Here is a 12,860-nt window from a genome sequence, read left to right on the forward strand (position 1 = left end):
AGCAGTTCTGGAATTTTTTGACGATGTAACTGTGGTATTGGAGGTATTACGGTACCTGATAGGCTGGAGCACCATTGGTGGAAACTGTATGCTTTCTATTGGTTAGGGTGTATGGTAGCTCCGCCCTGCAAGGCGGGGTATAAGTGCGCATGCCGCCCCAGCAGCCTTCATTCTGTACCTGAGCTGCTGGGGGAAACATCTAGCTTATTAAAGCCTTCAGTTGGACTACAACCTCGCTTTAGTGGTCACTGATCGTGCATCAATTTAATAAGCTAGTTTTTTTTTTAAAAAGGATGGAGCTCCGAATCAAGCCGGAGTATCTGCAACTCAGCCCCCACGCGGCGAACTCAGCGGCAATCTTCAAGCACTGGCTGCCGTGCTTTAAAGGGTATCTCGGGAGGCTGAAGACACACCCACCGGAGAGCAGAAAATGCAAGTCCTGCACTAAAGGGTGAGCCCGGAGATTTATATCCTCATCGAGGAAGCGGAAGACTTCAATGCAGCAATAGAGCTGCTAAAAGGACATTATATTCGCCCGGTAAACCAGGTCTACGCCTGGCACCTGCTTGCAACAAGGCGACAATCCCCTGGGGAATCGCTGGAAGAATTCTACCGTGCACTCCTGGTGTTGGGGAGAAACTGCAGCTGCCCGCAAGTTTCGGCGAGCGAACACACTGAACTCTTGGTCCGGGACGCTTTCGTGGCAGGTATGCTATCCTCACAAATTCGCCAGCGACTGCTAAAAAAAGACACTCTGGGTCTCAAGGAGGCACGGGCCCTTGCCGGCTCCCTGACATGGCCTCCAGGAACTCCCGCGCTTACGTTCCCGACCGCGTGGCAGCCCCCTGGGCAGCGTGCAACCCCTCCGCAGCCGACCCCAAGACATCCCCCATCCCCGCACAAGCCTGCGCTGCAAGGTGGCCTGGCAACCCCGGGAAGCCCCACTGCTACTTTTGAGGGCAAGGCAAGCACCCCCGCCAGCGCTGCCCAACCCGCGCATCCACCTGCAAGGGATGCGGCAAAAAGGGCCATTTCGTGGGGGTATGTCAGGCCTGTGCGGTTGCCGCGGTCTCCGGCGGCGAAAGCGGACCGCCACCACAAACTTCTCCACGGTACCCGGGCGGCCAACAGTCGCCGCCATCTTCCTACTCCAGGGCCACGTCTGGACTGCGGGCGCCGCCATTTTGGGCACCCCCAGCCATGTGCGATCAATGGGAGCCGCCATCTTGGATGGACCCCCAGGACCCCAGCTCGGCTGACCACGCACTGCCCGAAGAGAACTCTGAACTGCTGCGATTAGCTTCGGTGACCCTGGATCAGTCCCGGCCTCGAACACTCTCAACTGCAACAACGACTGTATTCATCAACGGGCACGAGACGTCCTGCCTAACCGACTCTGGGAGCACGGGGAGCTTCATACACCCCGACACGGTAAGGTGCTTTTCTCTCCTCATCCACCCCGTTAATCAAAAATTCTCTCTGGCCTCCGGTTCACACTCAGTGGAGATAAAGGGGTTTTGTGTAGCAAACCTCACAGTCCAGGGAAGGGAGTTCAAAAATTTCCATCTGTACGCCCTTCCCCACCTCTGCGTGGCTACACTCCTGGGGTTAGACTTCTAACCTCCAAAGTCTAACCTTCAAATTCGGCGGCCCTAAACCCCCCTTACTGTCTGCGGCCTCGCGACCCTTAAGATCGACCCACCTTCCTTGTTAGCGAACCTCACCCCGGAATTGCAAACCCGTCGCCACCAGGAGCAGACGGTACAGTGCCCAGGACCGGATCTTTATTCGGTCAGAGGTCCAAAGGCTACTGAGGGAAGGGGTCATTGAAGCCAGTAACAGCCCCTGGCGAGCTCAGGTTGTGGTGGTAAAGACCGGGGAGAAGCATGGGATGGTCATCGACTACAGTCAGACCATCAACAGGTTTACGCAGCTGGACGCGTACCCTCTCCCCCGCATATCCGACCTGGTAAACAGGATCGCGCATTATACGGTCTTCTCCACGGTGGATCTCAAGTCCGCCTACCACCAGCTCCCCATCCGCACTAGTGACCGCAAATACACTGCCTTTGAGGCAGATGGGTGACTCTACCACTTCTTAAGGGTTCCCTTCGGTGTCACCAAAGGGGTCTCGGTCTTCCAGCGTGACATGGACCGAATGGTTGACCGGTACGGTTTACGGGCAACATTCCCGTATCTCGATAATGTCACCATCTGCGGCCATGACCAGCAGGACCATGGCACCAACCTCGGAAAATTCCTCCAGACCGCAAAAATCCTTAACCTTACATACAACAAGGATAAATGCGTGTTTAGCACCGACCGCCTAGCCATCCTCGGCTACGTAGTGCGAAATGGAGTTATAGGCCCCGACCCTGAACGCATGCGCACCCTTATGGAGTTCCCCCTCCCTCACTGCTCCAAGGCCCTGAAGTACTGCCTCGGGTTTATCAGTTACTACGCCCAGTGGGTCCCCAACTATGCGGACAAGGCCCGTCCCCTGATCCAATCCACAGCTTTTTCCCTGTCGATAGAGGCCCGCCAGGCCTTCAGCCGCATCAAAGCAGACATTGCAAAGGCCACGATGCACGCCATCGACGAGTCCCTCCCCTTCCAGGTCGAGAGCGATGCGTCTGACGGCCATCCTCAACCAGGCAGGCAGACCAGTGGCCTTCTTCTCACGTACCCGCCATGCTTCCGAAATCCACCACTCCTCAGTCGAAAAGGAGGCCCAGGCCATAGTAGAAACTGTCGACATTGGGGGCATTACCTGACCGGCAGGAGATTCACTCTCCTCACTGACCAACAGCCGGTTGCTTTCATGTTTGATAATGCACAGCGGGGCAAGATAAAAAACGACAAGATCTTGCGGTGGAGGATCAAACTCTCCACCTACAACTATGAGATCTTCTCCGTCCCGGGAAGCTAAATGAGCCTCCCGACGCCCTGTCCCGCGGCACATGTGCCACCACACAAGTGGACCGCCTCCAAGCCCTCCACGAGGACCTCTGCCACCCGGGGGTCACTCGCTTTTTCCATTTTGTCAAGACCCACAACCTGCCCTACTCCATCGAGGAGGTCAGGACAGCCACCAGGGACTGCCAAATCTGCGCGAAGTGCAGACCGCACTTCTACCGGCCAGAGAGGGCGCACCTGATAAAGGCTTCCCATCCCTTTGAACACCTCAGCGTGGACTTCAAAGGCCCCCTCCCCTCCACCGACCGCAACACGTACTTCCTCAACGTGCTTGACGAGTACTCCCGGTTCCCATTCGCCATCCCCTGACCCGACATGACCGCAACCACCGTCATCAAGGCCCTCCATAGCATCTTTGCACTGTTCGGGTTCCCCACTTACAAACACACCGATAGGGGGTCCTCCTTTATGAGCGACGAACTGCGTCAATTCCTGCTCAGCAAGGGCATCGCCTCGAGCAGGACGACCAGTTACCACCCCGGGGTAACGGACAGGTAGCGAGGGAGAACGGAACAGTCTGGAAGACCGTCCTACTGGCCCTATGGTCCAGGAACCTCCCAGTCTCCCGCTGGCAGGAAGTCTTCCTGGATGCCCTCCACTCCATCCGATCACTGCTTTGTACCACAACCAACCAGACACCTTACGAACGTCTCCTTGCCTTCCCCAGGAAGTCCTCCTCTGGGACCTTGCTCTCGACCTGGCTGGTAGTACCCGGACCCATCCTGCTCTGAAGACGCGTGCGGGCGCACAAGTCGGACCCGTTGGTCAATAGGGTCCATCTGCTCCATGCTAACCCCCAGTACGCCTACGTGGTGTACCCCGACAGCCAACAAGATACGGTCTCCCTACGAGACCTGGCGCCCGCCGGAGCCCCACGCACACCCCAGCCACCAGTCCCACCCTCCCCTCCACCAGGGCACCTTACAGGAGGATCGGTCCTTCCGCCGGCCCCGGCTAGGCCCCCCCACCCACCGACGCTCCCCTCAGGCGCTCCCTTCCCAGGTCAACCGTTTTCCCCACCAGCATCGTCTAGGGGTGCCGAAGCTGCCTTGGAGATCGAAGCCATGCTCCCGGAGTAACAGACGCCCGAGCCTCCACCGGAGTCCCCGCCAAAGCTCCGACGATCACAGAGGATGACCAGGGCCCCCAATCAACTGATTGCTTCATTTTAAATTGTAAACTGTAAACTGCAAGCTGATTGCTCCATTTTAAATTGTAAACTGTAAACTGTAAATTTAAATCATCAAGTGTAAGTAGCTATCAGAATTGTAATTAGTTACAAAACACTGTACGGAGGTATTACGGTACCTCCATTACTAATTCTACCACGTTGCCATTTTTGTAGTATCAGGCCACCACCCCCGCCGGACTCTTTTTTTAACAGGGGGTGAATGTGGTATTAGAGGTATTATGGTACCTGATAGGCTGGAGCACCATTGGTGGAAACTGTATGCTTTCTATGTTAGGATGTATGGTAGCTCTGCCCTGCTAGGTGGGGTATAAGAGCCCATGTCGCCCCAGCAGCCTTCATTCTGTACATGAGCTGCTGGGGGAAACATCTAGCTTATTAAAGCCTTCAGTTGGACTACAACCTCGCTTTAGTGGTCATTGATCGTGCATCAGTAACTAGTAGAGTTGACCAGAGAAAACTGGTTGATGTGGTTTTATTTAGACTTTCAGAAGGCTTTCGACAAGGTCTCACATAGCAGATTAATATGTAGAGTTAAAGCGCATGGGATTGTGGGTAGTGTCTTGAGATAGAAAGCTGGTTAGCAGACAGGAAACAGAGAGTTGGAATAAATGAGTCTTTTTCCAAATAGCATGCAGTGACTAATGGGGAACACAGGGATCTGTGCTGGGGCACCAACTGTTATATATCAATGATTTAGACAAGAGGACAAAATGTATTAATTCTAAATTTGCAAATGATACAAAGTTGGGGGGCGGGGGTTAACCTGTGAGGAGAATGCAAAGAGACTTCAGAGTGATTTGGACAGGCTGAGTGAGTGGGCATATGCTTGGCAGATGCAGTATAAAGTGGATAAATGTGAGGTTATCCACTTCGGTAGGAAAAACAGGAAGGCAGATTATTATTTGAATGGGTGTACATTGAGAAAGATGGATACTCAATGAGACCTTGGTGTCCTTGTGCATGTGTCGCTGAAAATGAACACGCAGGTACAGTAGGCAGTAAAGAAGGCAAATGGTAGATTGGTCTTCACAGCGAGAGGATTTGAGTATCGGAATAGGGATGTGTTACTGCAATTGTATAGGGTGCTGGTGAGGCCAAACTTGGATTATTGTGTGCAGTCTTGGTGTCCTTATCTGAGAAAAGATGTTTTTGCTATAGAGGGAGTGCAGTAAGGCTTATCATGCTGATTCCTGGGATGGTGGGACTGTCATATGAGGAGAGACTATGTTGGTTAGTATTATATTCATTGAAGTTTAGAAGAATGAGATGGGATCTCATAAAACTTATAAAATCCTAAAAGGATTAGATAGGATAGATTCAGGAAGAATGTTCCCAATGGTGGGGAAGTCCAGAACTCGGGGTCATAGTTTGAGGATAAGGAGTAAAACTTTTGGGACTGAGGTGAGGGGAAATTTCTTCACCCAGAGAGCGGTGAACCTGTGGAATTCACTACCACAGAAAGTAGTTGGGGCCAAAACATTGTGTAATTTCAAGAAGGTATGAGATAAAGCTCTTGGGGCTAAAGGGATGAAGCGATATGGGGGAAAGCAGGATCAGGGTATTGAACCTGATGATCAGCCATGATCATAATGAATAGCGGAGCAGGCTTGAAGGGACGAATGGCCTCCCCCTGCTTCTATTTTCTATGAACGTTTCTCTGTAAATGTGCCCGTCGGCCGTCTTTAACTTCAATCTGCTGAATCGCACTGCAAATTTTGTGTGCTGTTGATAATTTACAACATCCTCAAACCGAATTAAAAGGGCAAGAATGCCCTAACAGTGAGGAACAGTAAACATATTTTTAGGGGCTGCAGATAAATTTTTTTTGAATGGAAATAAAAATATTTTAATATAATTTGTAAATTTAGGTGTTGACCTGACTAAAGAAGTAGTGGAGGAACATTTTTCCCTCAATCTCTCTTGCTAGTTCTACTGTGTTCAAAAATTAGCATCGGGCAGATTATCTCGTTCTGGTGCACTGGAAGGCTCTCTCTTCACCTGAAAAGTAGCAAAGTAGTTTTAATCATTTGGGGTTTCTGATTAGATATTCGTTCTCAGCTCCTGGCGTGGAATTGTCTAGTTACTCAGACTCTGCCAATGACTGAAGGAAAGCAGGGTTGCATGCAACTGCAGCTGCTCATGCATTTCAGCCACTTTAGGTGACTTTTATTTTCTCTGTTGGAGCAAGTGGTCAGAACCAAGAGATAATTCCTCAAAATCTCCCAGTGGTCTTACATATTAATTGCTGGGGTATTTCTCTTTCATGACATGTTCAAGTTAAAGTTACTGACCCCAGAGGCCTGCAGAGGAAAAGGATCATCACTGTGGTCACACATTCACAGGACCAAGGAACAGATGAGAAAGGAATTTCCTGAAGGTTGATTCATCTGCCAAGCCAAGAATATGGAGTGTTTCCCTGCGCATATTAACTGGGCAAAGTACGCATCTCACAAAGCGTTTCCTCTCACCCTCACTGAAACGACACAGAGAAGTGCATAACTTTCTCAGAAGTTTCACTCATGTCAGTCCAATGTCAACTTGTAACTGGGGAATAATATCGACAACATTTGTAATTATACTGTGTTTTTAACACAAAGAAAACAACCCGAGGCACTTTAAGAGTAAATAAAAATGACAGCTTGATTGACATGATGGATTTTGCGAGGGACCTTAAAGAATGACGATAGAGTTAAAGAGAGTTCGGAAAGGAATTTGAATCTAAGGCTGAGATGGCTGAAGGCAAAGTCACCACTGGTGGTCAAGGAAGGCTGTAATAAGCCAAACAGCGTATTTGGAAGGGAATGGAAGAGTTTAGTTTGCAATAGTAATGAAGGCGAGGTCATGGAAAGAATTTTATATGTGAGGAAAATAATTTTAAAGTTTATTCATCAGAGTTAGGGTGTCATTGTATTTCAGCGATGTCAGGACTGTCACCCAATAAAGAAACGCAGCCTGTGCCCAAGAACTCTGGCCAAATCAGAGGGTCAGCATCCGAGCACCCTCAGGAACATCACAGGAAGCAATGGCCTCTGTTGGGGATGCAAGTGGAGGCTGAGGGTGCATTGAGACCCATGAACCTTCATAAGCAGGTAAGTTGGATCTAGGACGCACTGGATTGAAACAGCCCCCAAGAAGACAGTTGAGAGGAGTCACCGAGGACAGCTGGAGTGCCCAAAGTGGAAACTTCCCCGGACCTTGCTTGAGACAAGCATGGTTGTCTCCCCACACAGAGGTAGCAGGCAACCTGATCTCGGAGATGAGAAGAGGATCAGTCACGAAGATCGCTCAACTGGGCTCCGGGAAGGCAGTCTGCCTGTCACCTTTCCCGCCATTGGGAAAATTCTGCCCATTGTTGCAGAAGTGCAAGTGATGAGATGTAGAACTTCAAGCTCCACTCAGGGTCAAACAAGGTTCCAGGGTTGTGACTAGTCCCATTTATCAATTACATAGTTCAGTTATGTGTCCCACAATATACCACCATGCAACTTGTGACAGATGCCCTGCTGACCCTTCACAAGTTTTCACACACATTGCGAGCCTTCTATTGTTGGCCATACATCCCAATCGGCAGATACACAGAGAAATCAACAGAGCACCACATTTGACATAGCTTCCAGTTAGACACCACGATGGTAAAAACCTGGGAGTGATTGAACCACTCTTATGGAAGCCACCTTTTTGAAGGACTTTCCCATTCTTCAGAAATTTCCAAAAGAGATTCTGTACAAACATTTTCACTGTGCTATTGGCGAAAATGAATTTACTTTCTCAGTCAAAATATTCCTACCATGCTGCGACCTAGGAACTGCAGAAAGGATTCAGGAACTATTAGCTGAAGAATATCAATTGTAAACGTATTGTAAGGAAACAGAGCTGTAGGCGTTTTAATGAAAATTGTCCCCATCCAGGTTTAGAGCATTTGACATCATTCTACACTCAAAAGTAAGAAAAATCCATTCTCATTCTTCATTCCAGTAACATTAAGGCCTCAGCAGGTGCTCAAGTGCAGCTTCTGAAGAAGTTATTCTATTCTAAAAATGCAATTTTATAAAACTGTTGTGATTTCATTGAGGCTCAATAATTTGATTTAAACATTAATCAGCTTGGAATAATCAGGACTGCATGATGAAATGCTCTTCTTGACTGATTTGACCTTGATAATAATATTTAATCCGAATCATTATTATACTTATAAAAATATTTCTACAATTTTAAATGTACAGCTATTCAGAAATCAACACAAGAAATGCATTATCCAGATACAATCCTAAACTCTGTTGCAAATACACATGAATAGGATTAATTAACCTTGATCTTTATTCTGATACATACATATTTCCAACATATTTCAGTTGAATTATCTCAAGTTACAATTCAATGGAACACTGTGAAATGTTAGGGTACAGAAGCAGAAAGGGATATTCTCTGCATTTAGATTTATAATCATAGAATCCCTACAACGCAGAAGTAGGCCATTCAGCCCATCGAATCTGCGCCGGTCCTTCGAGGCCCACTCCTCGCTCTAGCCCTGTATCCCTACCCAACCATTGGACAGTAAGGGGCAATTTAGCATGGCCAATCCACCTAAACTGCACATTTTTTGGATTGTGGGAGGAAACCGAAGCACCCGGCGGAAGCCCATGCAGACACGGGGAGAAAGTGCAAACTCCACAGAGTTACCCTAGGTCTGAATCGAACCCGAGTCCCTTGCGTTGTTAGGCAGCAGTGCTAACCACTGTGCCACCATGCAACTCTGCCAGAGATTTGCCTGCTGAGAGCAAGTACTCGACCTGGGCCGCAATTCTCAGAATAAAAACAAAGCCCTGCCACCAACGGGTAAAGTGGAGTGTTTCCTACTGGCAGTGCTGCCAAGATGCGATTCATCTCCACTATAAAACCTTTTGGGAGGGGGGTGGGTTATGCTCTGGACTTGAGAGGGGCCTAAACGTTATGACAGGTCCCGCTGCTCAGGAATCAGGGCACTGCGCCCTGATCTCAGAATAGTGGTGCAGTGCCAATGTGGAATATTGCATTCTGAGGGGGGGGGGGGGCAATAGGATGATTACCATCTCTATAGTTGCCTCCAGGGTCAAGAGCGGGTTCTTCAGGGGAGATGGGGGCTGGGGGGGTGGGTGAGAGCTGGGCTGGAGGGGCTCAGGTCTGGCACCTTCCTTGAGATGGGGTCATTTGTCTGATCTTCCCACCTGTAGCCTTCAAAATCATTAAAATGTCTTTCAGAATGTCAAGTTTTTGTTTAAAATCTACCCTCTGACGTATTGGAATCTCCCAGCTTGTCAATATCAATGATCTGTAAGAAAAAGTGAAAGTGTTCTCTCTGTAGCCTGAAAACCTTTAAACTCTCTCCTAGCATGTAAATATCAATTATCTGTAAGGAGAAAGTGGAAGTGTTCTCTCTGTAGCCTAAAAACCTTTAAATTCTTTCCCAGCATGATCAATGATTTGAGAAGAAAGTGCAAATCTTCCTTATAATGGGATGGAAACCTTTGAAGTCTTTTTATCCCAGTCAATTACATTGATCTTTAACTTTGTCAAGTCTTTGTGCATTCTTCAAAGTCTAAAAAGCTTTGAACCTCATTGTTCACATTCAATTTCACGGTTGAGCGGTTGTTCTGGGCGGGATTCTCCGAGCCTCTGTGCCGAAACCGCGCTTGGCGGGGGGGGCGGAGAATGTGGCATCAAACCCACGATCGGTTCCGACGCCTTCCCGCGATTCTCCACAGACTCGAGAATTGCCGGCAGTCATGAGCACGCGGTTGACGCGGCGCCAGTCGAGGGCCATTGACAGAGGTCCCCGTGGCGATTCTCAGATGACAGCTGGCCGAGTTCCCGCCGGTGTGGTTCACTCATGGTTCCACCCGGCGGGAACTCGGAGTGGCGCCTGCGGACCCAGTCCATGGCTGCCCTGGTGGGGGACGGGATATCCGTCACCGGCGGGAGACTCCAGGATGGCCAGGCTTCCGATTGGGGGTCACCAATTGGCGGGCGCGTGCAATCTGGGGGGGAGCCTATATTGTTGGGGCCAGCCCGCTGTGTGGGTCCGCCATATTGCGCAGGTCCACCAGCCGGCATGGCCCCATATCGGCAGCCGGAGCTGGTTTGGCTCGCCCCTGCCTGCAGCGGGATTCTCCGTACCGCCAGCCGGCCAATGGGCCCATTGTGGCCAACCCCACACCGTTGTGTGCACTGCTGACGCAATGGAGAATGCCGCCCCTGGTTTTTCGACTAAGCTCTTTAGAACAAAGAGACAGTCTCTATAAAAAGGGCTGTGGGATGGTGGGGGGTGGGGGCAGATTGGGGGTGGAGGCGGGAGGGCGTGGTTAGAGGTTGTGCCCAGCCAGTTCAGGTTGTGAGGATCATGTTTGAGAGGGTGGTTGGTTCCATTGTGTCCTGGGGCGTGCAGTCAGGTCAGGAGAGTGGGAAATACTGTGGGCCAATGCTTAGTTGCATGGGATTGGGGGGATGGGAATGTTGGTGGTGGTTTCTGGGGAGCCCAGTACAGGGATTGAATCGACTGTTTAAAATAGTTACGCTGAATTTGGCAGAGGTATGATTCCTTCTAACTTTTTCAAAGTAACTATGAGGATAGAACTGGCAGAATCATCCGAAGTTAGTGACTTAAATAGCATTGTTGGCTGGTTGCCATTCCAGCACAATGGTGCAGGGGAAGTTGGTGCTTTTGGGCAAATGCCACATCATTCCTTACCTGGGAACTTCTGACAGAGATTCCCCAGCACATCTTTAGGGTATCCCAGGATCTGCCTCTTGTCAGCCAGGACTTAATGGGCATGTGGAGCCTTTGCCGTTTCCAGGTTCAGTTCCAACAGGGATGCCGGAATGAACACAGTCGGGTGACAAATTGACAGATGTAATTCCTGCGTGCCCAGGCTCATTTTCGAATCAGGAACTGAAGACACGCAACGTAACATCTGTTTGCAGTTTACTTATTTACTCTGAAACTGCACAGCCCAAACCCCACTGAAAGTGCAAACTCCCACCCTACCCCACTGATAGTGCTAACCCTCCGCACCACACTGATAGTGCTAACCCTCCGCACCACACTGACAGTGCTAACCCTCCTCACCACACTGACAGTGCTAACCCTCCTCACCACACTGACAGTGCTAACCCTCCTCACCACACTGACAGTGCTAACCCTCCTCACCCCACTGACAGTGCTAACCCTCCTCACCACACTGACAGTGCTAACCCTCCTCACCCCACTGACAGTGCTAACCCTCCTCACCCCACTGATAGTGCTAACCCTCCGCACCACACTGACAGTGCTAACCCTCCCTCACCTCACTGACAGTGCAAACCCTCCCTCACCCCACTGACAGTGCTAACCCTCCTCACCTCACTGACAGTGCTAACCCTCCTCACCTCACTGACAGTGCTAACCCTCCTCACCTCACTGACAGTGCTAACCCTCCTCACCACACTGACAGAGCTAACCCTCCTCACCTCACTGACAGTGCTAACCCTCCTCATCCCACTGATAGTGCTAACCCTCCCTCACACCACTGACAGTGCTAACCCTCCTCACCTCACTGACAGTGCTAACCCTCCCTCACCCCACTGACAGTGCTAACCCTCCTCACCTCACTGACAGTGCTAACCCTCCTCACCCCACTGATAGTGCTAACCCTCCCTCACACCACTGACAGAGCTAACCCTCCCTCACCCCACTGATAGTGCTAACCCTCCTCACCCCACTGACAGTGCTAACCCTCCTCACCTCACTGACAGTGCTAACCATCCTCACCCCACTGATAGTGCTAACCCTCCCTCACACCACTGACAGTGCTAACCCTCCTCACCTCACTGACAGAGCTAACCCTCCTCACCCCACTGACAGTGCTAACCCACCCTCACCCCACTGACAGTGCTAACCCTCCTCATCCCACTGATAGTGCTAACCCTCCTCACCCCACTGATAGTGCTAACCCTCCTCACCCCACTGACAGTGCTAGCCCTCCTCACCCCACTGACAGTGCTAACCCTCCTCACCTCACTGACAGTGCTAACCCAGCACAGCCCACTGATAGTGCTAACCCTCCTCACCCCACTGACAGTGCTAACCCTCCCTCACCCCACTGACAGTGCTAACCCTCCTCACCCCACTGATAGTGCTAACCCTCCTCACCCCACTGATAGTGCTAACCCTCCTCACCCCACTGATAGTGCTAACCCTCCTCACCACACTGACAGTGCTAACCATCCCTCACCCCACTGACAGTGCTAACCCTCCTCACCACACTGTCAGTGCGAACCCTCCTCACCACACTGACAGTGCTAACCCTCCTCACCCCACTGACAGTGCTAACCCTCCTCACCACACTGATAGTGCTAACCCTCCTCATCCCACTGACAGTGCTAACCCTCCCTCACACCACTGATAGTGCTAACACTCCTCACACCACTGACAGTGCTAACCCTCCTCACCCCACTGACAGTGCTAACCCTCCCTCATCCCACTGACAGTGCTAACCATCCCTCATCCCACTGACAGTGCTAACCCTCCCTCACACCACTGATAGTGCTAACCCTCCTCACCTCACTGACAGTGCTAACACTCCTCACACCACTGACAGTGCTAACCCTCCTCACCCCACTGACAGTGCTAACCCTCCTCACCACACTGACAGTGCTAACCCTCCTCACCTCACTGATA

This window comes from Scyliorhinus torazame, chromosome 5, assembly GCF_047496885.1.
Source record: "Scyliorhinus torazame isolate Kashiwa2021f chromosome 5, sScyTor2.1, whole genome shotgun sequence".
Classification (NCBI taxonomy): domain Eukaryota; kingdom Metazoa; phylum Chordata; class Chondrichthyes; order Carcharhiniformes; family Scyliorhinidae; genus Scyliorhinus; species Scyliorhinus torazame.